The 26,093-nt window shown below is 32.2% G+C and overlaps 1 protein-coding gene across 2 annotated transcripts in view; it reads left to right on the forward strand.

Moving 5' to 3' along the window:
- LOC123704372 (scavenger receptor class B member 1) overlaps positions 1 to 26,093 on the forward strand; it is a 97,986-nt gene that overhangs the window by 20,339 nt on the left and 51,554 nt on the right. Inside the window, exon 2 of one of the 2 annotated variants that reach the window (XM_045652731.1) lies at positions 16,449 to 16,502. The exons of the other annotated variant lie outside the window; for it this stretch is intronic. The gene's annotated coding sequence lies outside the window, so the exon portion shown is untranslated. The remainder of the gene's footprint in view (positions 1 to 16,448; positions 16,503 to 26,093) is intronic. 2 annotated transcript variants of the gene reach the window in all.

The following is a 26,093-nucleotide window of genomic DNA, read 5'->3' on the forward strand; positions in this document are numbered from 1 at the left end:
AATTATCTTTTAAAATCACGATATTTCACACGTGATTTCAAACTGGTTGAAAATAAAAAAAAATTGTCTATGATGTGAGAATATTAATTATTGTCTGAAAAAAAAAATTGTCTTTGGTGTTAGAATATTTTTTATCTGTCGATTTTGATTTTAAATTAATTCAGTAACAATGGGGATCAGATAATTTATTTGCAATTTCAACAAAGGTTACGTTTTATAGTTTTCAGAACAAATCCCAGATATAGAGGTTTACTCGTCCCACTAACAGAGGTAATTCAGTGCCAAAGTGTTGGGACCTCAGCATGAGTTCCAGTTATGGAGGTTTCTCACTTATCCAGGTCCCAATTAACCAAGTTTCACTGTAATAGAAATTTTATTTAAAATTGTTAATCTATCACTGCATAGTATAAAACAAAGTTGCTACCCGCGTCTGTCCGTCCTATGAATGCTTCGATCTTTAAAACTATACGCAAGAGACTTTGATGCATTTTTTTAATAGATAGAGTGATTCAAGAGGAAGGTTGATTTGCTTAGTTTTTAGAACGGCTGGAAAGCTAGTTTCTAATAATATCGTTCAGTATTCTGACGTATAATAATACTAGCTTTTGGCTTGCGGCTTCGCCCGCTTTGTCTAAAACCTAATAAATTATATACCAAAAACTTCCTCTTGAAACACTCTATAAATAAATAAATATTATAGGACATTATTACACAAATCGACCTAGTCCCACAGTAAGCTCAATTAAGGCTTGTGTTGTGAGTACTAGGCGACGATAAATATAATATTTAATAAATACATATTATATATAGATAATAACACCCAGACCCAAGAACAAATAATTGAGTTCATCACACAAATATTTGCCCTGACCGGGGATCGAACCCGGGACCGTCGGCTCAGTAGGCAGTTACTTTACCACTGCGCCAACCGCGTCGTCAAATTTATTAGGTTTCATTATTATTCTTCTATCAATTAAAAAACGACGTGTGGCACTCGGGGACTGCCGCGGTAAAGCTATTGCATGCTATGCCTTCAAGCCACACCTCCGCCCGTCGGAGTGGGGAGCGTGAGGTTTTTTCGTTACGGAATTTCTGGATTCGCTTAAGGCCCGCGATAGAAGCTATGCAATACCTAGCTTAAAAATATCGCATCAAAATCCGTTGCGTAGTTTTAAAAGATTTAAGCATACATAGGGACATACAGAGAAAGCGACTTGTTTTAATACTAAAGTTTTCTATGTAGTGAATATAATATTATGATACTACAATAACGTCTCAAATAAAATACATACCTATACAAAGCAAAATAAACATAACACAAATTTATAATTATTTATATGGCTTCCTCAGCAATTGAGGTCCATGGTGCTTTGACGTCAATCGGTCACTGACCTTTGTAAAGTGCAATCCGAAAAGTATTTTGAGAAGTGGGAATTTCCCAAGGGTCGAGTTTTGGGCTGTATGTAAATAAGTTATGGCCCTTGTTTTGGCCCGTCATGGAATTGATATTGTAAATCGAAAGGTATAGCCCTTGTTCTTTTAAATTACGGCCATGGTATTATATTATCAATTTATTTATTTATTTATTTGTCTCATCACAACATTAGGTAAATAGATACATTGCTTGCAAATACATAGTGAGTGAGCTTATCAACTAGTATTGTGAGAGACTGGTGCCTGAAATAGGTTTCGAGGAACCTGGAGTACAAGTCACCAGCCCCCCCCCCGCGTACCAATAACAAACTACAAGAATAATTAATTATCAATGATGTAAATCTATTTGGCCCGTCATGAAATTGATATTGTAAATCGAAAGGTAGCCCCTGTTCTTTTAAATTACGGCCATGGTATTATATTATTATGTGTAACTAGCTTTCCGCCCGCGGCTTCGCCCGCTTTGTCTAAAACCTAATAAATTATAAAACCTTCCTCTTGAATCACTCTATGTATTAAAAAAAACGCATAAATCCGTTGCGTAGTTTTAAATTTAAGCATAAACAGGGACATAGAGACAGAGTAATAATTGACTTTGTTTTATAGGTACCTTATACTACCTAGGTAGGTATGTCATGAAAGGCTGAGAGATGGCTATTTATCCCAATACGTCATAGTTGAATCAGGCCATCTTACTTTGAGTACATACCTAATTTGAAAAGTTTAAGACAGTGGCATCCTATATTTTTTTTTATCCCGAGTTAATCCGACCGGAATCTGGACGAGCGGCTAGTATAGTATAATTACAAAATTACGCCAAAAATTAGAATAAAAGAATAATATGTTTATTTGCTACTAGCTTTCGGCCCGCGGCTGCGCCCGCGTTTTCAAAGAAAAACCCGCATAGTTCCCGTTCCCGTGGGATTTCCGGGATAAAACCTATTCTATGTGTTAATCCAAGTTACCCTCTATATGTGTGCTAAATTTCATTCAAATCCATTCAGTAGTTTTTACGTGAAAGAGTAACAAACATCCATACATCCATACTTACAAACTTTCGCCTTTATAATAGTAGTAGGATAATTATATAAATTAAAAACTATTTGTGTCAATGTCTTACGATATCTTTCAAGCTCATATGAAGCCGTTACGCTACAAAACGTACCAAATATAAATATACAATTATAAAACATAACCTTCCTTTTCCCGGTGCAGTCGGTTAAAAATGCGAACACTAATTTAACGACAAAAACACCATTTTTGTCATCTTGATTCAAATAACTTGCGGTTAATAAATCACAATTCTTTTGTTTCGTCATGGTCAAAGACCTATGAATTGACCAATATATTTCAACTTAAAAAATACCTTATAACAAAGAAATAAGGTATATTTTAGCATGATTATCGCGATGTACCGCTATAAAAAATATTAGAATATGCGAAGTGCTTTTTGGCCTTAAAGCTAAATGATTTGGAAAGGTGTGAAAGCAATGTTTGTGTGTTTTGTAATTATATAGATATATACATACGTACCTACTGTTTTTATATTAAATTTTTGCTTTGTCCCATTTTGAAACTTTTGACTCCATCCGCAAATTACAACTGTTAGTAACTATTTAGTAATCACTGTAATATTGTAGCTGTTTCGTAAATAAAGAATTTTTAAGCGTAAAAATATAAAATATTTTTTGTAAGTATTTCAAATTAGAACACTCAAGATTAATATCTAGACTTATGTTTAACAATTTTACGCTGATTAAATTACAACAATTAAACTATAATTAAACTTGAATACAACGTAAATAACGAAAGTAAAACTACGTCATACATTCTTTTGCAATATGAAAGGCAATAAGATGAGCCGTTTTGTTTTTTTATCAGACGGCGCGTCGTCAATCTTAGTGGCCAGTAATATTTTTTTTTTACATTTCACTTGACCGCTTTGATCGTGTAGCCGTAACACACCCCGGACACTCCATACAAAATTATAGTTTTGACAGTCACACTGTAGAGACTGCAAATGTGTGTGTAAACTCTTTATGGTTGGCACATTTGTGACTAGCGTAAAAAAAAATTCGCGTTTTTCTGATGAAATACATCCGTAAACAGCACAATATCTAACCATTTTCTACGAAAAACGATAATCACAAATCCAAAATAATAAAATTGCTTTAAGTCAATTTGATTAATGTTGTCAATCTTCGTTGCGTTTCGTCTAAAGACGTCGTTGGTATCGTCCTTGCGGGGAAATGGGTACCATAACATGTCTGATCGTGCGGGGTGAGGTAAGTGTTTAATTTTGGCGGGAGGCGGAGAGTGTCCGTTCTGTAGCGTTTAGCTACTATTATGTATTCTGTGGCCGTAACAGAATCATGTTCCAAATTCGAATTTTCACTAAAGAGGCGGCAATTTTTTTTTAAAGCAGCATTGAAAAAATGTCCCTACGTAAAAATTAAAATAAATCGGAAATAAACTGACCTTCTTGATACGGTTTATTACTGTTTTGAGGTCAGGTTCATCGTAATATTATGTCAGTTATTGATATTGAATAATTTTTAAATCTTAATTTCAATGTGAATGGCATGAATGGGTTTATACTTTATATAATCTTCCAGCCTTATTTTTTTATAGCCTAGGTTTGTTCCACAGATAATTAATTCCAAATTCATAATATGTCAAAGTACATAAAAAAGTAAGTAAGTGAAAATAATACAATTAGTTACTATTTATACATATTTTTCATTTTATTCTCTGTTTATTTCTTTTGAAAATGAATATGCATATCAAAAGTATATTTCTGTGTTGCTCATGGCGTCTTGAAATGTTTATAATTCAAATAGGTACATAATATTATCGTCATCTTCAATGAAAGTTTCTAAGACCTCTTTTGTAAACCTTTCTTTGTTCCTAATTCAAAATTTCTTGTGAAGAAAAAGCTATTCAATTTCTTTTTAATACAGTGCTTTTCAATTTTTGAGACGGCAACATCTACAAAAAAAAAAATTGTTCGTAGTTCTAAATTCAAACCAAAACATTCTCTTCAATTATGATTCAACAGTCAATTAATTTTATTATAGTTTTATTGCAATAAAAGAAGAAAAATGTCTTTACGCTTGTATGGATATTTATATTTTTTTTATGTACTACCTATAAAGAAGTGATAGTAGTTTTGCCTGCTGAAACTTTGTTTTACCTGAATCTTTCATAATAATATGTAAGTATCCTTTACCAATCTATACCATAGCAATAATTTAATAATATTATACAGCTGAAGAGTTTGTTTGTTTGTTTGAATGCGCTAATCTCAGGAACTACGAGTCCGTTTTGAAAAATTCTTTCGGTGTTAGATAGCCCATTTATCGAGGAAGGCATATAGGCAGCTGTAGGTATATCATCACGCTAAGAAGTAAGAACAACAGGAACGGAACAATGCGGCTAAAACCGCGGGGCACAGCTAGTATTCAATATAAATAACTCTCTATTTAAATAAAATAATACATACGCGGAAACGAATTTACGAAGCAAATTATCAGTTCTTTAATATGTCAATAGCTAATTAATTAATTATATTGTTTAATGACATTTTTATAAAAAATATTTATTTAAATATTGTCATTATACTATAAATGCACATGCATTATTTTAATTTGTGTTAATGGATTTTTTAAATTAATGATAATTATTTTCATTTTGGCATTTTAATGTATAATTTAGAGATCCGCAGTGAAAAATAAAGGCATAGGTAGTTAGCAGTGACAATAGAATATTTTCATGAGTTTATTAAAGCGTGTATCGTTTTATTAAACTAGCTGTGCTCCGCGGTTTTACCCGTAGTGCTCTGCTCTTGTTGGTCTCAGCGAGGTGATATTATAGCCAATAGTCTTCCTCGATAAATGGGCTATCTAACACCGAAAGAATTTTTCAAAGTTCCTAAGATTAGCGCGTTCAAACAAACAAACTCTTCAGCTTTATAATACTTATTAGTATAGATTATACAGCTTGTAGGTATTGTTTTGTATTGCTATAGTCCACGAGCAAAACCGAAGGCAAACATATCCTACTAATATTATAAATGCGAAAGTTTGAGAGGATGTGTGTGTGTGTGTTTGTTACTCTTTCACGCAAATACTACTGACCCGATTACGATGAAGTTTAGCACACATATAGAGGGTAACTTGGATTAACACATAGGATAGGTTTTATCCCTGAAATCCCGGAAACGGGAACTACGCGGGTTTTTCTTTGAAAATGCGGGCGAAGCCGCGGGCAAACATCTAGTAAATAAACGCAATATCACACTTTGCATTAAGTACGAATTCGTTATTTGCAATAAATACCAACATTATACTAAATCCACGTTTGTAGGTTAGTTTAGCAACCAACCTGTTACTGGCTTATGTAACCTTATTTAGACGTGGCGGAGTAGATATTAATTTAACGGTTTTAAAGCGGGGTTTAATTAGATTTTAATAACTTGAGATGATTTGGATTGAAGGTCGGTTTTTGAATTTATTCTGGTCAACTTATGTTTTACGAGACGAGAATTTTTCATCGAAACGATAATGTCGGGGTGGATTTAATCAAATATTAACGGTTTTAAAACCCTGTTTTTTTAGTTCTATTGTAATATAGAGAAGGTAATATTTTCAACAAAAACGTGGGGCTAAAACTAAGAATAAGGTTACATAAAGTATTTATTAAATAAGTAGGTATTTTAGAATGGCATAAGTTGTACAACATATTATCATGTTTAGGTATAACAGCATTGTTTTAATATAAATTATGGTTTTTAAATTATAATAATTATTTTCACATTTATTAGATCTATTTAAAAGCCCAGGCTTCGTCCGTGTAGATGTGTTAATTTAGACTTAAACTGTCTTACCACAAAAACTTTAGACAGGGTTTAACTTTAAGCGCGGGTTCTCTTTAATCTGGTTTTGTCGTATTTCACATAGACAACTATTAAAGTGACAGATCCCTGTTTTAAAGTTAGACTGTGTTTAAATTGTTTTGTGGTAAGACTATAAGTAATTTATATATAAATCAATCAATTTCCAACATCAAAGCAATGCTAGAAAAGCTAAAAAAACATGGCGGCCCTTATTTTTTTAAATCATTAAATAAACACGGGCAAGGTTGTGTCAAACATTATCTGTGACACATCTATGTCAGAACACTCTTTTTGTCACAGTGAAGGTGACATGGAGATTTGACCAAAACTGTATGGTAAAAAATGCATAATTCACGCAGTGGAGTTTCAAAAAAATTACTTATAAAAGGTTACTATCTGTAATTTATATTGCACTAGCTTACCGCCCGCGGCTTCGCCCGCCTTGTCTAAAACAAATTATTTATTTATTTATCAATTTAATATAGTTACCACACCAAGTAAAATATATTTACAATTATACAAAACGGATTAATATTTGCACACCCAAATAGTGGGTAGAATGTATCAGCGCCTTTGTATATTGTAATATAAGAATAACACCTTTTTTGTAACTACTTTCTTGTAAATAAATGAAATTTGAATTTGAATTTACGCTAGGTACCTACTAGACAAGACCTTATCGCTTACTAGCGATCTCTTCCAGACTGCTCAAGGTAAGAGATAAAGAGAAAAAAATTTTTATTTATATGCTAAACCATACGTAATGTAATAACTATTCTAGTACCAAAGCCTTCCTCGAGAATCACTGTCTATTAAAAACAGCGCATCAAAATCAGATGCTAAGGCCGAGATTCATAGATCGCACTTTAACTTTACTTTGATGGAAAGATCTACTTTCAACCAAAAATATATTTCTTAGTCGTGTCAAGCTCATCTTTACTTTCCAGAAACTATACTTTACTTAGTAAAGGCTAAGGAGCCGATAATCATGACTTTGGTCTCAAAGTAAACTTTACATGACTATGCGTATAAATCATGTAGGCCTTCATTTTAAACCAATTTCCTAGAACAGAAACACATTTTAATATGGTTGGGTTATAGATCGAAACGTCATGTCGAGTAACATTTTTTTGTTGATGTGTTGATCGTTGCATTGTTTCGTTTGTCTTTTAACATTATTATAATATTTTTCTGACGAATTTTGCTGTGGCTACCGGTTTTTGATATTTCTACTATAATCTTCCTACATAATGGTTTTTTTTCTAAACATTTCATTTATGTTTGTTTGATATAAAATAATAATGTTATTATTATATAATATGTTTTTTTATGAAAATATAACTTAATTTAATAATATTATGTTCTCAAAAACATAAATTATGCGTATAAAGTAACAGTTACACGTCTTACCCTGTACTTTACTTTGGGGCCGTACTTTTCAAGCAATTCTCTCTGAAATTAAATATGTTGAAAGTAAACTTCGGCCATACAAAGTTTACTTTGTGAAGACTCTTTTGCTCTAAAGTAAAGTCACGATTGTGAATCTGGGCCTAAGTTTTAAAGATCTAAGCACACAGACAGATGGAAGCCACTTTGTTTTATACTGTGTAGTGATGATTAATGTCAAGAAATAAGAGCCAATTTCACCACATGCTGATAATATCTAAACTTATTTGACTTTTAAATAAGTTTCATACAGGTATTATTAATTGTCATTTTAATTGACAGAAAATCTAAGCAAATAAAATTATGAATGATGTTTCTTCTTTTTAAAATAGGAAAGACTAGAATTCCGCCCGCGGCTTCGCCCGCGTTTTCAAAGAAAAACTTGCATAGTTCCCGTTCCCGTGGGATATCCGTTAATCCAAGTTACCCTCTATATGTGTGCTAAATTTCATTGTAAATTGTAATCGGTTCAGTAGTATTTGCGTGAAAGAGTAACAAACAAACACACCCACATACATCCTCACAAACTTTCGCATTTATAATATTAGTAGGATTTGATATTTTGTAGGTCTTTGATTCCTGTGGACTATATTTTGGGAGAGTCGTTTCCACTGTTATCTTACACTGTGTCACGAAAATTATATTATATACTAGTTCTCTGTCTATGGTACATGTTTACGTTTTCTCTCCACAAGAACCATCGTCGTACTTCAAGGAATATTGTAAAAAAAGAATTAACGAAATCGATTCAGCCGTTATCGAGTTACGCGCTTACGACTTACCAACACATTTTGCGATTCATTTTTATATTGCATATTATAATTTTAAGTTTATACAAACCGGTGGTGTATAATTTTAAAAAAATGACCTATTTTCTAAAAAAAATACGATCAAATTACATCAAAAACGTAATCATCGTTTCAACGGAATCATATTTCACAATTCTTATAAATAATATTATAAAAATAATTTTATAGCGCTGTTTAAGCAGTTTTTATTATACAGAGAAACAAACATATTAATAACAACTATTTATTGCAAGAAAGTATGATTTGTAGCTGACCGAATTTTTACTTTGATTGGCACAATTGTTTTGATATATATCTGATTTTTAATTACATTGGTTCCGTACATTTAAATTTTCGTATTAAAATAGCATTTTACTGTAATTTGTAAGAAGCTAAAAGGCTAAAGTAGGTAGGTACCTACTTTATATAAAAATGCAAAATAAAACGAGAAATGTTTATTAGGATATACTTTTTTTTAAATTAATCACAAGAAGCGGCTATATCTATGTATTAGAGACTTATAACAATATCACCTACAGAGACGTATGTACGTTTATGGCTGCGCCTGTGTGTGTATACGAAAAAGCCTTAAACACACAGACTTGCATACACACACTTTTGTTCCAAGAATTTAACTGTTCAATTAAATTTCAAATTGATATATTATTACTGTTATAAATTCGTATTTATGCTACAAAGATCATAATACTTTTGAATATAAACTTAAAAGTTATTCGAAATCCGTTAGAAAGTCTACTATTTCTTTTATAATACTTTTATAAAATCAAATCGAATAAAAAAAATGTGTGCGTGTACTAGTATAGACACGTAAGAAGTGAAACTTCTTTATGACCTTATTTTTCAAAAAATAATTTATGCAACTTTACAGAAATAAGTCGAATCACGCGTGGTAGGGATAAGAAAAAGATGGCGCGTAACGGAAAAATGTCACGCCTAACGAAAAATTTTACATTACATTTTTTTCCAACCCCGATAAAGAAGTTTCACTTCAATTACAGTATTACACGAAACAATACAATTTCACGGCGGATCTCTAAAAATTCGCGATGTAATCAATTACATATTATTGAGGTTGTCGTGCCAATGTCCGCTGAAATACTTATGCAGACTAATTTATCGATGTATAATGATAAACCGATTGCTACATCGGCTAATGTTGTGAAAATATAGCTGGCTAGCTTACTGGCTTCGTATGAGTGAATAAAGATAATATAGGCATTGTAATGCTATAAAAATTGTGTATTTTTTTAGTTAAAATGTAATAAACTAAAAATGTGTGCGTGTACTAGTGTACACACGTAAGAAGTGAAACTTCTTTATGACCTTATATTTCAAAAAATAATTTACTATAATATGCAACTTTACAGAAATACGTCGAATCACGCGTGGTAGGGATAAGAAAAAGATGGCGCGTAACGAAAAAAATGTCACGCGTAACGAAAAAATGTTACACTAAATTTCTTTCCAACCCCGATAAAGAACTTTCACTTCTAGAAGCAACCTCCACCTTTTTGAAGTCGGTTAAAATGTCAATATATTCTTGTTTCAATCTAACCAAAGATTATAAAAACCTATACATATTTAGAAGTGTAAAACAACATTATTATTGCCTTTATTAGACACATCTATAAAATAAAACTTTTTTTAAAGTTGAATTTATATTTTTGGTTTTTATGGCATTCAAATCTAATATATAAAAATCAATGCCACTTTTCGTTGTAATTCCATAACTCGAGAACGGCTGAACCGATTTCGATAATTCTTTTTTTATTATATTCCTTGAAGTACGAGGATGGTTCTTATGTAGAGAAAACGTTAATATGTACCACGGGCGAAGCCGGGGCGGACCGCTAGTCTAATATATAAAAATCAATGCCACTTTTCGTTGTAATTCCATAACTCGAGAACGGCTGAACCGATTTCGATAATTCTTTTTTTATTATATTCCTTGAAGTACGAGGATGGTTCTTATGTAGAGAAAACGTTAATATGTACCACGGGCGAAGCCGGGGCGGACCGCTAGTGCTTTATAAATATAAATTTATAAAGAATAGAAAAAATCCGGTGTGTCCCTTAAGACACATAAAACTGAAAGAGTAGAATAAATTCGATTGCTCTGGCGGGTCACGAGTGGCTGAGTTGGTTAGACATCCGCCCCGGAATGGCGCGAAGGATGCGGATTCGAGTCCCGCCTCGTGATCGAATTTTTTCTATTCTTTATAAATTTATATTTTTTTAAAGTTATTTAACTCTCTTTGATTAACGAAGCCTTTTATACATTAACCTCAACCAACAACACATTAACCACTTATTCATGAATAGAAAAACAAAAAAAAACCCAACCAATACAATATTGAAACACAAACGCAAAAAAGTCCAAAAAATATTTGTCAAAACCAAGATTAATAACGCATAGTATAACAACGTCACATTTACGCACAAATTTGATAAAAATATAATTTTCATAAGCAATAGGTAATACTCATTTTCAAGAAGCTTAAATCTAATACACTGGAGATTTCAGTATGAACATTTAACTTGTAACAAGAAAATATGACATTGAATGACGCCTGTATGTTTTTTTATCTCTTTCTGTGGGGGTGACCAAGTTAGGTGTGAAAGGGATAAAAAACATACAGGTGTCATTCAATGTCATATTTTCTTGTTACAAGTTAAATGTTCATACTGAAATCTCCAGTGTATTAAATATAAGCTTCTTGCTCATTTTAATAATATATAATCTGTCATATATCCATCAGAAGGTTTACAGACACAAAAAAAACTACGCACAATAATAATAAAAAAAAAAGTATAAACGTATATAAAAAACGTAACGCACCTAGAATATTATATAATTTTATGGTGGCAATACGTCATGATTTATTACTAATTGATGAATATAAATAGCAGATTAATAATTATTATATTATTAACATAAACAGGAACTGTCAAATTTGTCGCCAAATTTTTGTTTATATTGGAATTAAAATTAAATTTTATTATAATGGAAAACAAATTTTCCACTGAATACCTAACTTTTTTTATAAAATAAAACTTTTGCTCGCGGTTTTACTCGCATAGTATATTACTCTTTATTGAACACATGACACACAAAGTTTGACAAAATCAGGATAATATAATAAGCAATCTATAGTTGTGTCAAATTTTATTCAGATCCTATCAAACCGTTTTGGCGTGAAAGAATACACTGAATAACAAACATCCGATACATCCTTCGATGATAGGTATAATAGCAAAATACCTATTGTTTGTTATTATCCATTCATATATAATTTAAATGAAAATTATACATTTTTATTGTCCAAAAGAATCAGATAGTAAAACAAATTACTATATTTTTATAGATAACTAGCTGTTCCCCGCGGTTTCACCCGCATTGCTCCGCTCCTGTTGGTCTTAGCGTGATGATATATATCCTTATAGCCTTACTCGATAAATGGGCTATCTAACACCGAAGAAATTTTCAAATCGGACCAGAAGTTCCCGAGATTAGCGCGTTCAAACAAACAAACTCTTCAGCTTTATAATATTAGTATAGATAATTAATAACGTGCTAATAACTACACTATCTAAGTATATAATATATTAAATTATTTTTAATAAGTTATGGTTCAGATAATTAACATGCTCACACTATCAAACTATTAATCAATTTAATAAAAATATATCTATTATTATCTATACTTATATTATAAAGCTGAAGACTTGTTTGTTTGAACAAGGCTTGAACGCGCTAATCTTAGGAACTACAGCTTCGACTTGAAAAATTATTTCGGTGTTAGATAGCCCATTTATCAAGGAAGGCTATAGGCTATATATCATCACGCTAAGACCAACAGGAGCGGAGCAATGCGGGTAAAACCACAGAGCACAGCTAGTTAATTAAAAAATTAACAGCATAGAGACGACATTGCAAGCAGATGCCATATATTTAAATCTAGGTCTAAAACTAGTATTGACCTAGTTCAAACCTGTTTACCTACCTATTTTTATACAACTATCTATGGCTGTAGTAAGCTAATAATTACGTTTAGAATAATAACATCCCGGTAAAGTAAATTAGCATTATTTCTATCAATAATAATATTTATCAGAAATAATGTTTTACTTTTAGAATGTAAATTAAGCTGGCTAATGTAAATTAAGGGTTAGTTCCATCTTATTTTATTATTGACTAAATACTATATAAAAAAATAAAATATAATATTATATATTTTATTTTTCCATCATCATCATCAGCCCATATTGTGTTCCCACTGCAGGGACACGGGCCTCCTATGAGGTTGGGCCATAATCCACCACGCTGGCCAAGTGCAGGCAGATGTCACATGTCGTAAAACTTATTACCTCCTGTATGTGATGCAAGAAAGATAAATAACATTTACATATGGCAATGTCTTTTCATTTTATTTATGTATTCAATGATTGAAACATCCCAATGGATGGGTCATGGGAGAGACAAAATAGTTTTTTTTTTTTTTTTTAATCATATATTTCTGGGCTTTTGAACAAATGTTCATGGCAGCCCCATTGCAACAAACAACTTACAAACTAGACACATAACAATTAACATTTCTAAATAAAACAATGAGAACTCCTAGGAGCTAGCGCTATAAGTTGCAAGAAAATCTCCCACCATGCCATACACCAACCCTGCCTCCTCCGAGGAAGGGTTGGATAAAAAACCACAGAAAATTCCCATATTGGCCCGCGAAGCATCCAACTTTTGCAAGACTTCCACCCGCTTCGTCTCGTTCCGGACACACTCCACAAGCACATATAGTTGCGGAGACAAAAGTTGCTCTTGCGCGCTATAACGTCATAAGTGACGCATATAGAAATGTGACGGTAGACAATAACTTTACTTCTATACTACTAAGTACTAGTTTTTGTATAAAACAGGCAATAGATAAAACAATTATAGCGTCAATTAGTTACATTGTAATTATAGGTTTTTCCTCATATTTTAATAACTTACTATGTCGACGATTGTAAAATGAACCGCGAAGTTATATGCAATTTTCATTTATTTTATATATTATAAATAAGACACTGGCTTCCGTATGCGGTTTCGCCTGCGTCTAAAACTTAACAAATTTTATGCTTAAAGCATAGATAATATTATAATACTATCTAAAAGCTTCAAACAGGTTGAAAATCGGTGCAGTAGTTTTGCGGTTTATTGCGAACAGATTTCGGGACAGTTTCTTTCGACGAAAGAATTTTTTAAATGAGTTATTCAGTTTTTGTTTTAGTACGTTAGAAGTATATTTCTACTAGCTCGCATTTTTCCCGTTCCTGTCTGTTTTCCGGGATAAAACCTATCCTATGTTGTTGTTCAGACCTCAAACTATATTGAGTACCATTTCATACAAATCGGTTCAGCGATTTAGGCGTAAAGACGAGACACACATACAAACCAACACATAGTTAAATTCGCATATAAAACATTCGTAGGTGCCTTTCATAATCCATCATCCGCGCAATTTCGTTAATAATTACTCCACATAAATAAATATCTTTTATCCATTTATTCATTTTATTTTATTTATATATTTAATGACATACACATAATTACGTTATTACGATAAAATGGAATGACTGAGGTTACCTAATTACCTCGCAAGGCCTAGGTCGCCTGCTTTTTAGAAACATGTGTTTTTACAATAACAGGTTAATAATAATTATTGTGAACTAGTGTTTGCATGTGACGCTGTCTGTATATAGCTGTTAAGGATATTAAATGTTAAGTTTATAAGGTTATATTAATATTTAACATAAGAAACCATCTAATCGGGACATTTTCGGAATTAATTTCAAATAACATCGGGACAATTAAATTGTAGAATATAATTCTAATTCTTCGATTATATACAGTTTAACTCCTAAAGTGACGATAATTATTATCACGGCTCATTGGATTTTGATGAAATTTAACACAGAGATAGATTATTATTAATCAAGATACTACGAGATACAATACAAAACACCTTTTTGCGACCAATCATTCATACGAAGATACGCGCACAAAAACATTAAACAAAAGTTATTAAAAAAAAAATAAACATTAGTATATTATGTACCTACCTACATAAGTATACAATATAGTATTAGTATATAATATAAGTAGGATTATTAAATCAAAATGCAACCTTTTACAAGTCAGTCTAGAAATGTATCAGACCGGAACAGAAAATGCAAGAATCGTAACACTTTTGTTTTCCGTAACGTATTTAAATATTGCTTTAATTTAACTGGAAATTTCGTTAGAACTGATTATTTATTTCTATTAAAAAACGTGTTAGACTTGAACTTGAATGTGTTTTCTTTCTGTATTTTTTTATTTATGTATTTAAAGTAAAAATTAAAATTATTTTTATAGGGGATTTTACACCGAACAACTATCGTCTAGATTTGTACAAAGTAATTTACAATTGCAAATTACATTACTTTAAAGGTGAAAATTTGTATATATTTATTATTTTTTAAATATACAAAAAACTTGTAACAATTTACAAGATAGGTACTTTGAATAACTAAGCTACTATCACGATTGTTTACTCTACTTAACTGTTACTGTATTTATCACAATAAAATATGCAAAACGACTTAAACAATTAAGGGGAATTTAATTGAAGCCGATAAGTTCAATCTTAATAAACACAAGCTTTATTTTTTTGGTAGAAAGAAAAGAAAGAAAGAAAGAAAGATAATTAATTTGACTCCACACAGTTGAAGTAACACAATTAACACACAATACAATTAGAATACAATACAATGACAATATAATTCAAACACAGTAAAATTAAAATACGATATGAAGCTAAGAAGTGGAGCCAAAAACGGTAGCCACTCAGCATAAATTGCAACGCAGTTGCAACACTGATTTTCAGTGGCCCGTCTTTTGGCGATTAGAGCAGCAGTACGTTCATAAATATAATATTATATATAATATTAATTAATTAGGGCAATAGGAGAAAATACACAGTTAAGATAAATTTAACATGACATATAAATAGATAAATGTTGGTAGGTAGGTACAATCTTTACATAATTTATATTTAAACCTTCATCGAAAATTACTCTATCCATTGGTGAGAATATAATGAAAAAATGTGCAATTATTTTAAGCATATCTCACACAGACAAACGTAAGTAATGTGATTATAGTACGAAGTATGCTTATTTATCTAGCGACTTAATTAAATCAAACAAATCCAGAAACCACAGCTTGTATAAATTAGTCACTCTTATTTTTCGTACAACCTTGCACTGGGTTTTTTTTCTGTCATTAATATTGAATTATAAACACCTTGACAATTCCTCGAAAATTTTATAATATTGTAAACAAGCTGTAACCACAATAAACATATAAAATAGTAAATCTATCTGTTATGTTATGTATGACTGCTTGTCCGATTTGAAAAATTATTTCGGTGTTAGATAGCCCATTTATCGAGGAAATCTATATGCTTTATATCATCATGCTAAGACCAACAGGAGCAGAGCAATGCGGGTGAAACCGCGGAGCACAGCTAGTGACTAATTACTATTAGTGAATCTATATGGCGTCTAAGTTTAATTGAGATTTTCCAACTACGCAGGAGATATAGCTATCCGCCCGTGGCTTTGCTCTCTTTGTCTAAAACTTAAGCATTAGAATTTAATACAAATACTTGTAGTTAATTTTAAAATGCATTTTATAAAACGACGATTAACCTCAAACCTTTGATTATTTACTTGTCATCAAAGCCTCAAACATTGTTTATATAAACTACTTCTGTATTTTTTACTTTTCTTGTTGATTTTATAATTATTATTAATCATAATATTTATATTTCCAGGTAAATACCGAGAAAGCTGTGATAAGTTCATTTATCTACTAAATAATATATAAGGTAGGTATACCAATAAACTGTCTTCAACTAAATACATAAGTACTGTCTTACCAAAAATAGCTTTAGACAGGGTTTAACTTTAAGCGCGGGTTCTCTTTAATCTGCTTTTGTCGTATTTCACATAGACAACTATTAAAGTGACAGATCCCTGGTTTAAAGTTAGACTGTGTTTTAATTCTTTTGTGGTACCACTAAAATCTTTGACGCACACATAGAGGGTAACATGGATTAACATATAGCATAGTTTTTATGCCGAAAATTCTATGCGAACGGGACCTATGCTGGTTTTACTTTGACTTTGGCCAAAAGTTAGTTAATACATAAATATTAAATAAGACATACATATTAGTTTATAAATTATAATTAGTGTTGCCCAAATGCAAGAACAAGACGAGACTTGGTCTTGCGCCAATACACCTGGTCTTGGTCTTGGTCTTGGTCTTGCGCTCTCAGTCTTGGTCTTGGTCTTGGTCTTGCAGCAAGAGTCTTGCAAGTCTTGCAATTACCTATTAGTCTATTACTATTTATTAAAGTTTACTTTAAATCTTAGAAAAACGTATTAGAATTGGAACATTGTGAGCTTGAATTAACATAGCCATAGTAAAGATCAAGCAGATTAATAAATAACTGAAGATTTGATAAGAAATTCGAAAAATCAACTGACCTATATGTCGTTTTCCATGGAAGTAACTGTTTCTTATTAAACATTTATGATTTATTTTTGGAACACCTGTAGTTACCTACCTACTCTTAAAAAAATTAGAAATTATTTTGCATGAGTATACCTACGCCCTATGGTGGCAACCAAATAGTGTCAAATGTTATGATTTCGGCGTGGCGGCAACGATTGTTTTAGATTTCAAAAGAAGCCGCCGGAGCGTGTATCATAACCATGTACTTCCGAAAAGCGGCAAATTTCTTTGAGAAGTAAGTACAAAACCTTTGATGCCGCATTATCAAAGTGCCGATGGTTAAAACATAACTATGCATGCACTCAGTTTGATTTTAATAGATATTTTTTTATTCGCTATGTTTATGGTATTAGTCGTAATGCGCATAGGTCCAGTTTTTCATATTCTTTGATACAGTTTTTTTGCGTCTCATAGAATTCCTAAGCGTACCTACCTATACACCGAACTGTTACGCCTAACTACTCAGTGAAATAGCGCTAAGTCCTAGCTGCAAGACGCAAGAGTCTTGCAGGCTATGTCTTGTTCTTGCTCACGTCTTGCACGGTCAGTCTTGGTCTTGGTCTTGCAAAAACGCAAGAACAAGACCAAGACTGCAAGACCAAGACTGAATTTGGGCAACACTAATTATAATTATTAAATTGATTAAGATAATTTATATTCAATGAACCTATGGCCTTATATTTAAAGGACTTTCTGAACAGAAAGCTTTTCAATGCCAGTGATATTTTGCTTTCAAAGAAAATTTTATCATTAACACGCTTTTATTAGCTTAATCACCTGTTTATTTGTATGTAACCGACTAGTTTAGACACGATTTTGAGCCACTTTAAACGGACAGATTTAGTTCAAACTTTCTGCACACAAGGATCGGTGACCACAGAACTATATCGAGACAATAATTTCACGAGTTTAAGGGTCCTTTTTAAAGCTTTTGAAGTGAAACTTCGTTTGGCGCGTTGAGAGTAAATTTTAAGGCAATACAGTCACGTCATGGAGTAAGTCGACGATTTTGGTATCTTTCAATGTTGTCAAAGAAGTTTCGCTTCTGACATGGGCGCTCGGCAGTCGGCACATACGCTCTTTTAAACTATATTAACTACTAGCTGCGCTTCGCGGTTTCACCCGCAAGGCTCCACTCTTATCTCGTAGCATAATGATTATAGCCTTCCTCGATAAATGGGCTATCCAACACCGAAATAATTTTTCAAATCGGAACCGTGGTTCCTGAAATTAGCGCGTTCAAACAAACTCTTCAGCTTTATAATATTAGTATAGATTATATATTCATATATAGTTTAGTTAGTTACTCTTCACTAGTGATTTCCATACAATAATTTAAAGAATTAAGACATACAAATACAGGCAGTCTAACAAGTAACGCAATGGTTATAAGGAAATACGTGTATGTCACTGGGTAATATTATATAACGGTTGTGTAAGGTTTCTCACGAGTTGCTAAATAGCTTAGTTGGGACGACCTGATCTGTTCAATGCTTTACAGTCTAAAGGAATTATATACTCTAAAGTTTAGAGTATGGATAATTCCTCTTTTGAAATTAAAAAAAAAACAATTACAAACGTACGGATGAAGCTAATAAAAGCGTGTTAAAAATGATTCGTCAAATTGCAAAGTAAAATTAAAGAACGGCTCGACCAATTTGTTTATTTTTTAGTTATTACTAGATTTCCGCCCGCGGCTTCGCCCGCGTTTTCAAAGAAGATCCGATATTTCACTAACAGAAAGCTACTTTATTCCTGAGTATCATAGGCTGTATCATCACTACATAGTATAAAACAAAGTCGCTTTCCCTGTGCCTATGTCTCTTTATATGCTTAAATCTTTAAAACTACGCAACAGATTTTGATGCGGTTTTTTTTTAATAGATAAAGTGATTCAGAGGAAGGTTTTTGTATATAATTTATTAGATTTCAGATAAAGCGGGCGAAGCCGCGGGCGGTAAGCTAGTAATTATATTTTACTGGCTGCGCTTCGCGGTTTCACCCGCGTGGCTTCGCTCTTGTTGGTTATAGCGTAATGATAATAGCCTTCCTCGATAAATAAGCTATCTAACACTGAAAGAATTTTTCAAATCGGACCAGTAGTTCCTGAGATTAGCGCGATCAAACAAACAAACTCTTCAGCTTTATAATATTTAAATTTCTATCGTGGTTACTACTATATAAATGGTTGTAAGTTTGAGATAATTTGAAGTTGAATCAAAAGACGATTCGTCTTAACAGCTTTAAATAAACAAGTTTGATACGTTGGAATAATAAATAATATTTTCAATACAGAATTATGTTATTCTTGAAATGTTTACGAGCATAATTTTATTGCATCAAAACATATTTTTATATAATATCATTCTTCTCTCATAATTAAAATATTGCTAGCCTGTTTTTTCTCAAATGGAATATTTTGGAACATTTTCCATTACCGCTCTACTCCTATTGGTCGATTGAATCCATACTAATATTATAAATGCGAAAGTAACTCTGTCTGTCTGTCTGTTACTCAATCACGCCTAAACTACTGACCCAATTTGCATGAAATTTGGTATGGAGATATTTTGATACCCGAGAAAGGAGTCTACCTTTTATTGAGAAATATGTACCACGGGCGAAGCCGGGGCGGACCTCTAGTAATATCGATATATGTATATAGATAGCTTCTTCGATAAATAGACTATTCGACACAAAATTATTATTAAATTTGAAGCAGTCATTTAGCGTTGAACTAAATAAACTTTTGAGCAGGGTAGGGCTAAAACAGAAACTAGACTGTAATACATAATTTGGGCAATAGAAGTTGTATCTCGTAAATATATTATGTATACAGGGTGTCCCACTATTGGTATACTAAGCGCGAAGGGACTCGTAGTTTTGCATATTATACTGATCACGTAAAAAATACTTAAACAACATAATTACATCAAAAATTGTTTGCTAATTTTTTTTCTGAAAATATGTTTTTCTCTAATTTCGCGCAGCCGGCATATACCGTTTCGCTAATGTGAGCATTTTGTCTATGAAAACATAATCTTAAACGATAGGTCACGAGCTGGTTGCACAGCTGGGCGGGTTACTTATTATGGGTGTACACATAGAGTTTTAAGAGTTCATCAATCTGAAAAAAAAATGCGTCTGGAATTTTATAAGTATTTTTTACGTACTCAGCGTATGCAAAACGATAACCTCCTTTGAGCCGTATACCAACAGTGGGACACCCTGTATACAACAGTTACACATTAAACGGGCCGGACATCTATATAAAATAGTAGGAATATTATGTACTTAACATTAATACAAATTTGAAATGAATATGTGAAGAATAAACTTCTTCTTATTTTCTCCAACTATATTAGTTGTGCGTGTTAAATTTTTGATTTTTTTTGCCCGTGAATTTGTCCGCAAGTAAAACCACGGGGCACGAGCTAGTGTATATGTACCTAAAACTGAAAGTTGTTAAAATCAATGACCTTGACCTAAAAACAGCTTTTGATTTACACGTATTTACACTTTACTCATTGATTAGAGATTGATACATAGATACATGTTATTTTATATTATTAGGTATTATAAATATACTTTTTTCTAATCCATTTTCTGAAAGGAGATTATAATATGTTCCACTGCATAATGTATATATATTACTAGCTTTCCGCCTGCGGCTTCGCCTGCATTTTTAAAGAAAAACCCGCATAGTTCCCGTTCCCGTGGAATTTCCTGGATAAAACCTAGCCTATGTTGCTCAGTGTAGATGCAGCTTTCTAATGGTGAAAGAATTTTTGAAATCGGTCCAGTAGTTTATGCGTGAAAACCATACATGCATACATACATTCATAATTACAAACCTTTCCTCTTTATAATATTAATATAGACTAGCTGCGCTCCGCGGTGTCACTCGCAGTCGCGTAGCTGCGTTTCTGTTAGTCTTAGCGTGTATATAGCCTTCCTTGATAAATGGCTATCTAACACTGAAATATTTTTTCAAATCGGACTAGTAGTTCTTGAGATTAGTGCGTTCAAACAAACAAACTCTTCAGCTTTATAATATTAGTATTAGATACACAATATAGTCTTACGATATCGCGAGTTCGAAACTACATTTATAGAAGAATTAATACTTTTCTAATCTGTTTACTAGTTCCATAGGTTATCCCAAACATACTAACAAAATACCTTCTCACTGTTACTAGTAAAAACTTTCTAGCAAGTGAGATAACTAGGCCGATTCAACGGCGCTTTTTCTATTTTGGCGGTACCGTTCGCAAAAAAGTTTTTGATAAATTGATTCAAGAATTTTTTTTTGCATTTATTTCTGCTTATATTTGTATTACAAGAAACAGGATACCAAAGGAAAGTAGAAGATAGACATTAAAGAATTATTTTCTACATAAAATCGTAGTATCCATGTAAGTACGTAATTTAAGGAAATAATAAATCTATAATATCCATAGAAATCTAAATAACAATGATAATATCTATACTTAATATTATAAAGGTGAATAGTTTGTTTGTTTAAACGCACTTATTTCAGGAACTACTGTTCCGATTTGAATAATTATTTCGGTGTTAGATAGCCCATTTATTGAGGAAGGCCTATAGCTTATATATCATCACGCTAAGAGCAACAGGAGCGGAGCCACGCGGGTGAAACCGCGGGGCGCAGCTAGTAAAAAAAACTATGAACAATAAATACAATTTTTCTCTCTTCTATATACCAAATAAATTAACAAACTTCTTAAATATCATACCTACATGATTACGAAATATTCGAATGAATGAAATGTGCTGTGTATTAAAAGAAATCACGCCATACCAAAATTGCTACCTAGGTTATTATTGCTAACGTGAGGTCAATGTACTGTGGTCTATAATGTGTACCTATTGTCATGAACACAAAAAGAAACAAGCTTACACTTGATTACATGCTGTATTAGAGAAATGGATTTATAACGTACTAGCTTTCTGCTCGCGGCTTCGCCCGCTTTGTCTTTAACCTATTAAATTATACACTATTACCTTGAATCATTCTATCCATTAAAAATCGCATCATTATTAGGGATTAGAGATATAGGTACAGAGAAAATGAACTTTGTTTTATACTATGAAGTGATGTAGGTAATTTTTTATGTGCATATTATAAAAGTTTGGAAGTTTTTTAAGCTATTGCATAGCTTCTTTCTTTCGCGGGCCTTGAGCGCGAGGACCGAATCGAGAAATTCCGTAACGAAAAAACCTCACGCTCCCCACTCCGACGGGCGGAGGTGTGGCTTGAAGGCATAGCATGCAATAGTTTTACCGCCCCAGTCCCCGAGTGACACACGTCGTTTTTTTTTCTTAAATAACTAAGCAGAGCTTTGGAATTGTATTCAAAGGTTCAAAAATAAAACAGTTTTCTTGTTCATTTCTATGGTTGTGATCGAAGAATAGTGTTTCAAATGTTTTTTTTGAATTGATAATGTATTTTAACCGTAGTTACTTGCGTCACAATTGTGAATCGGAAATTGTTAATTTATAATTCTGGAATTTGTATTTCCCTTGTATAGTAATTTTACGTAAATAGATTTTTTGGTAACTGTGAAAACTTTAGTCTTTTAAATTAGTTGTAAGAAAACTGTACATAGCATTACACTATATTAAAATAAATATATATATATTCATATATTTTTGAACAATATTGTTTGTGCTGACGCTACAAAAATGGAAGATACGCTTGACCGACGCGTGATAATTGTATACCTTTCATAGAAATAACATTTTTGTTTGTCCGTTTTATAAACCTCCGTAACCGTTAACCGTTATCCACGATTTGTGGTTACGATTTCAAGGTAACCACGATTGCGGTTATCAGCTGTAATTATATAGATATCCGTTAAAATTATGTTTAGCTTTTTGGAAGTAAGAAAGTGACATAGGTAGGTACCTACAAAATCATTTTTTTTTGTAGATTATAATATAGTATAAGCTAGCATTTTACTACAAGATGTCTTAGTGAAGTCCCATGTCCTCTAGTGGGGTAAGGGGCAGATGCATTATACATCTGATTCACTGATCGATTTTCTTTAGGGACAAGTAGGTGATCAGCCTTCTGTGTCCTGCTAGACCGAGACATTTTTTTTCTTCATCTCCACTGGGAATCGAACCCCGGACCACTCGCTCACGCGTCAACCACTGTACCAAGGAGGCGGTCAAAATTGACATAACTTACTCATTACTTATTTCTTTTACATCAATAATTAATGTTATTTAGAAATTAGAAGTCATAACATAACATTCTTCAATACTACGTTGAAAATTCGTTACACAGCAAAAACAAACAACAAAACGACCTTTTAAAAGTCGGTTAAATTGACATTGTTAGAGTTTAGACGCAAACAATAATTAATATTCATATATTCATAATCGAAAATTGAAACCCGAGTTTGTAATATGTAATAATTATTTTTGCTAATGTCATTTTTTGCCCAATGACGCTCGCTTTGAGATCTCAGAAAGCTGTTTTGAACTTTTTGACCTTAGTTGAACGTTTTTGATTGACGCGTTTAGTATAATTATGTTTACAGTAGCATAAATGTTAATAACTAAAGTATTAAGTAGAGAAATTTTGATATAATAAGTTTATACTAATATTATAAAGCTGAAGAATTTGTTTGTTTGTTTGAACGCGCTAATTGTAAGAACTACTGGTCCGATTTTAAAAATTCTTTCGGTGTTAGATAGCACATTTATCGAGGAAGGCTATAGGCCATATATATCATCACGCTACGACCAACATTAGTGGAGCCATGGGGGTGAAACCGCGCGGAGCAGCTAGTTAATATTCAGGAGCGTATTCAATATGTGCTAAAAAACATTTTTTTAAGTAGTTTATCTTTTAAGACGTTTAATATTTTATCTATGTTTATTTGTCTCAATCAAATATTACAGATGAAAGATATTACAAATTTGTACATTGTACATAACACTGTCCTTGACCGCTATGTGATAATTATTTGAACTGAAATGAAAAATATAGTAAAAAAACCATAATCAGATAAAATTATTGTATGGTCACCGATCCTTGATAAGTGTACAAAGTTTGAATTTTTGTCCGTTTAAATCTAATGATTGGTAGAGTTAATAATTTCAGTTTGTTTCTATAATTACTAATTGAGAAGATTTTAAAAGAAAAAAAATGTACAATAATATCTTCAATTCACTGTTTTTCAGAGTCGAATATTCAACTTTACTGTGTAGTTCAGTGCGTCGAGAAATTTCTCTCTTTTCTTGACATATTCTTATAATTTACAATTATTACCAAGTTTTTCTTTGTCACATAAACCAATAAAAGAAATAACACTTTTCGTAATAATTATCAAAATGTACAAAATTAAATCCACTGTTTTGTTGAGTCGATTACAATTTTGGGCATTTTTTACTCATTACATTACTCAATGTATACATTTTTTGTAATTTTCACTGACATACTAGTTTTCCACAGGCGGCATCGCCCGCGCAGTCAAAGAAAAACCCGCATAGTTCACATTCCCGTGGGATTTCTGGAATAATACCTATCCTATGTTCCGGGGTAAAAAGTAGCCTATATCCTTTCTCGGGTATCAAAATATCTATAAACCAAATTTCATGCAAATTGGTTCAGTAAGGCGTGATTAAGTAACAGACAGACAGACAGAGTTACTTTCGCATTCGAAATGTCTTTTTTCTTGACTTATTCTTCTAATTTACATTTTCCTAAGATTACCAACTTAATAATTTAAATGTTTTTCTATGATTGTCACATATTGGTATAAAGATGGAAGAAATAAGTACACACCACCCTTGACCGAGTTGTGTGCCGGTGCGCAAATGTTGCGCACAACCAGTTTCTAGTGAATAAATAAGCGTTCACTGACTTTCCTCTTTTACCAGATATACAGTATATTATATACTAGCTGTGTGCTGTGACTTCGTTCGTGTATCTTTATATCACGCTTAGTATGTTTGTCTGTTTCTATGTAAACTGCATCGATTTTGATGCACTTTAAACAATAAGATTTAATTCAAACTCCTTATGAAGGATCGATGAAAAAACAAGAATTTCATGAGTTTAAAGCGTGTTTTCTAGTATTTTTTCTGAACTACATTAATTATTATTCCTAAAAATATTGAATATGAAATATAAACAGTTTTATGGTGATCATATTTGTCCAGAATTAAAATTATACTTATAAACAGACACGTAGTGTTACAAGTCCAATCCTATCCTATCATATTAAAAATGCGAAAGTAGGTATGTGAGGATAGAGGTGTGTGTGTATGTTTGTTACTCTTTCACGCAAATACTACTGCACCGATAACAATGAAATTTAGCTCACATATAGAGGGTAACTTGGATTAACACATAGAATAGGTTTTATCTCGGAAATCCCACGGGAACGGGAACTATGCGGGTTTTTCTTTGAAAACTCGGGCGAAGCCGTGGGCGGAAAGCTGACTCATGTAAAGTTATAAAATATTACATTCGTAATTCGTAAGTTTAATAATTTATAATATCTTAGTAAATGAGCATTAAAAATAATTAATATTAAATTGAATTTAGTCGACAGATTGTCGGTAAGTTAAAGGAAATTGCTTAATAAATATTTTTATGTAAAGGAAGTCCGACTCTATGTTATTTTTAATATGAACATATTACATTCAAAGAAGTAATGTGAGCATTATGCTCATAACTGAAAGAAAGGAAACAAATGTATATAATACTAGGCTGCGTTTCGCGGTTTCACCCGCGTGGCTATACATCATCACGCTAAGACTTACAGGACCGCTCCTGTACTGATATATAGCACAGCCTTCGTTGATAAATGGGCTATTTAACACCGAAAGAATTTTTCAAATCGGACCCGTAGTTCCTGAG

This window comes from Colias croceus, chromosome 29 (genome assembly GCF_905220415.1).
Source record: "Colias croceus chromosome 29, ilColCroc2.1".
Classification (NCBI taxonomy): Eukaryota; Metazoa; Arthropoda; class Insecta; order Lepidoptera; family Pieridae; genus Colias; species Colias croceus.